At 34.7% G+C, this 3,212-nt stretch overlaps 1 protein-coding gene across 2 annotated transcripts in view; it reads left to right on the forward strand.

The window, feature by feature from the left end:
• Positions 1–3,212, forward strand: part of LOC106868349 (cell adhesion molecule Dscam2) — a 267,763-nt gene that overhangs the window by 125,269 nt on the left and 139,282 nt on the right. The gene's annotated exons all lie outside the window — the stretch shown is intronic.

The following is a 3,212-nucleotide window of genomic DNA, read 5'->3' on the forward strand; positions in this document are numbered from 1 at the left end:
AGGAGAATATACAAATAATAACAACAGACGAGGACAGGTGGTGTAAATAACAAAAGTATATATTAGTATGACGCTCGGGAATACGGAAAGTCTTTGACGTTTCGAGCTACGCTCTTCAACAGAAAGAATACGGAGACAAGGAGAAAAACACGGAGAAAAAAAATTGAATAGTGTTCAGTCATATATTAGTGTAGGCTATTTTTCTGGTAAAAAACATGTTTCATGATCTTTAATGTTACCTAACAAGGTTTGGTATTTGTATAATGATTAATCCCTTGGTTGCCAAGATTAAGCGATAAGAGGTGTTGTTTTACTGAAGAGAAACGTCAACTGCTGTTAAACCTAAATATTTACTGTTAGGTGTGAGATATTTAAACAGCGACAGTGCTGAACCTAGAATTATATGACTATACAATAAAAATCCGGCTTACACATTTAGTATCATTACTTGTGTTGTTATTATTGTTGCTGCTGATACTATTATTAGTATTAAGGCGGCAGACTAGCAGAATCGTTAGTACTTCGGTAAAATGCTTAGCAGCATTTCATCAATTATTATGCTCTGAGTTCAAATTCCACCGAACTCACTTTTCCTTTCATCCTTTCGGGGTCGACAAAATAAGTACCAGTAGAGTACTGGGGTCGATATAATCGACTATACTTTCCTCAAAATTCTCAAGCCGTGTGTCTATAGTAGAAAGGATAAGGTAACTTTACCTTTACCTTTTATCATTGCTTTATGCAGGTGGGCTGCGTTGCATGAAATATGTTAAATATTCTCGTATCAAATCGTGGTTGTGCAGGATGTGTGAATGTGTTATTTTATTGGATGGCGACATTGTACAATGTGCAATGTGAATTTTCTTATTTCATTGGGTTATGAATGTGTAAAATATGTGCTGCGTGAGTTTTGAAGAAAGTGTACCAACTGAGTTGCTTTAATGAATAGAATATGTCTTTAGTAGGATTGTGTTGTGTGGAGGCGCAATGGCCCAATGTTTAGGGCAGCGGACTCGCGGTCGGAGGATCACGGTTTCGATTCCCAGAGCGGGTGTTGTGTGTGTTTATTGAGCGAAAACATCTAATGCACCACGAGGCTCCGGCAGGGGGTAGGGGTGGCGACCCCTGTTGTACTCTTTGGCCCCAACTTTCTCTCACTCTTTCTTCCTGTTTCTTGAGTAACGCTGCGATGGACTGGTGTCCCGTCCAACTGGGGGGAACACATACTCCATAGAAACCGGGAAACCGGGCCCATGAGCCTGGCTAGGCTTTAGAAGGGTGCATAAATAAATAAAAAAAATAAAGGATCGTGTTGTAACTAAAGCGGCTATCATTTGAGTTTTGTTATAGATTTATGACTCCTGGTCATTTTTTTAATACCATATCTAGTCATCCAATTAATACTGTTTTCACTTTCCAACCAACATCCTAAAGCGTTGTTTAGCACTTCTATTTCAATTCCCTTGTACTTTGCTAGTTTTAAAATTCTTTCTGACAAGTGTTTTGGTCAGAGTATCAAGATCAAGATGTCTATTGGAATACAATCATATTCGGTCTTGTCCTTGATAATTCGACCTGATCTCCTTGCTAGTATAGACGGCTTTATTTCCAGATCGTACTCAGATCGTTGTTATACACCTTGTTTTCTAAATGCATATATCATTTGTGTGCTTTCATATGAAGTATCGACATATTCGCCAATGAACGTAAGTGCCGACTCAATGATACCTGAGGATATGTTCTGAGTTTGAAAGCATTCAGCAACCAGAAATGATGTGGTCAGTTACCTCAATGTATTGAATACGTTGTCTAAGTTTTAATTTTTCGTTTCACTACATTTTCACCATAGATGTTTAGTGTATTTGGGTTAAAAGCAGAACCAGGTCTGATTCTAATTTTAGCTGCACTGGATCAATATCTAATAAAAGTAAAAGAAAACTGTAAAAAAGCAAATAATGGAACATGAGACCATTATTGACCATGAAATATATTTCCCAAGCTTTTTCGTTAAAGTATTTTGAAATTTTTCGTTTATATTTTTTAGTCTTTTCTGTATTTGAAGTGTATCTAAATCTCTTTCTTTGATGCAGATAGCTCCTAGTTTTATTGTTTCTTCATATTCAGCAGAGAAAAACTATTCTGCTCTTTTCTGTACGCTCCCTTATGACACGAATAAGTTTTGATATTGTTTTATATATTCGTGTTGCTATTTTCCTATCTATATCTTCTACTCCAACATAATTAGTTTCCAGGTTGTACTTTTTGTTACCTTGTGCACTGAGAAATGTCTGTTTTCTTCATGTGTTCTGTATTACTCTAATCAACTTCCCTCTGAATTATTCTAATTATTTTTTCCATTGTTACTACATCATTTCGTTATTTACCATTTGCCTCAGCTTATAGCTTCCCTGTATGCGTGGCAGATTTAATACAATGGTGTCGTAACACTGCCAGTTTTTTTCCTACATTTTTTTCTGTCTAAAGTCATTGTTTCACCTACCTTCCAATATATTTCGTTAAAGCTATAAATAACTTGTATAACATATATTTATACCAATTATTTCTAGCATTGAGTTCAGGTTGTAATATATGTCTGGCACTTTCTGTGATAATTTTTTAACTGTTTCTATGAGTTGTATATTCCATCAGTTTCATCTACTGCTAAATAACTTTTAAAGGTAGTTCCGTTCTAATAGTGAATTTTTTCACTCATTCGATTTCAGCCATAATTAAGCAGATCATTTAAAGGTTTGGTCGATCACATCGATCCTTGATTTCATTTTAAGTGTGGCATACATTCCATGTGTCTCTATTCTTGTCGACCTGCTAAACAATCTAACATCGGCTGCGAAGGTGTGAGTAACAAAGAAAAAAACGTATATACACACTAACACACTTTCACACACATACACGTGCGCACACACACGCTCAGACACATACAAACATAGGAAGACGAATACCTGTATACATATATGTGTATATTAATGTATATATGCATATATATATATATATATAGTTTTAGGGAAAATAACCAATTTTCAAGAACTCATCGATGAAAATCCACTATCACATATAGAAAAATTAATAATTAAAAGTACAATAAATATTATATTTATCTTATGATATTTACTTTACTTTATATTATACTCATTTATTGTACTTTTAATTATTAATTTTTCTATATGTGATAGTGGATTTTCATCGATGAGTTC

The sequence above is a fragment of the Octopus bimaculoides genome, chromosome 5, assembly GCF_001194135.2.
Source record: "Octopus bimaculoides isolate UCB-OBI-ISO-001 chromosome 5, ASM119413v2, whole genome shotgun sequence".
Classification (NCBI taxonomy): domain Eukaryota; kingdom Metazoa; phylum Mollusca; class Cephalopoda; order Octopoda; family Octopodidae; genus Octopus; species Octopus bimaculoides.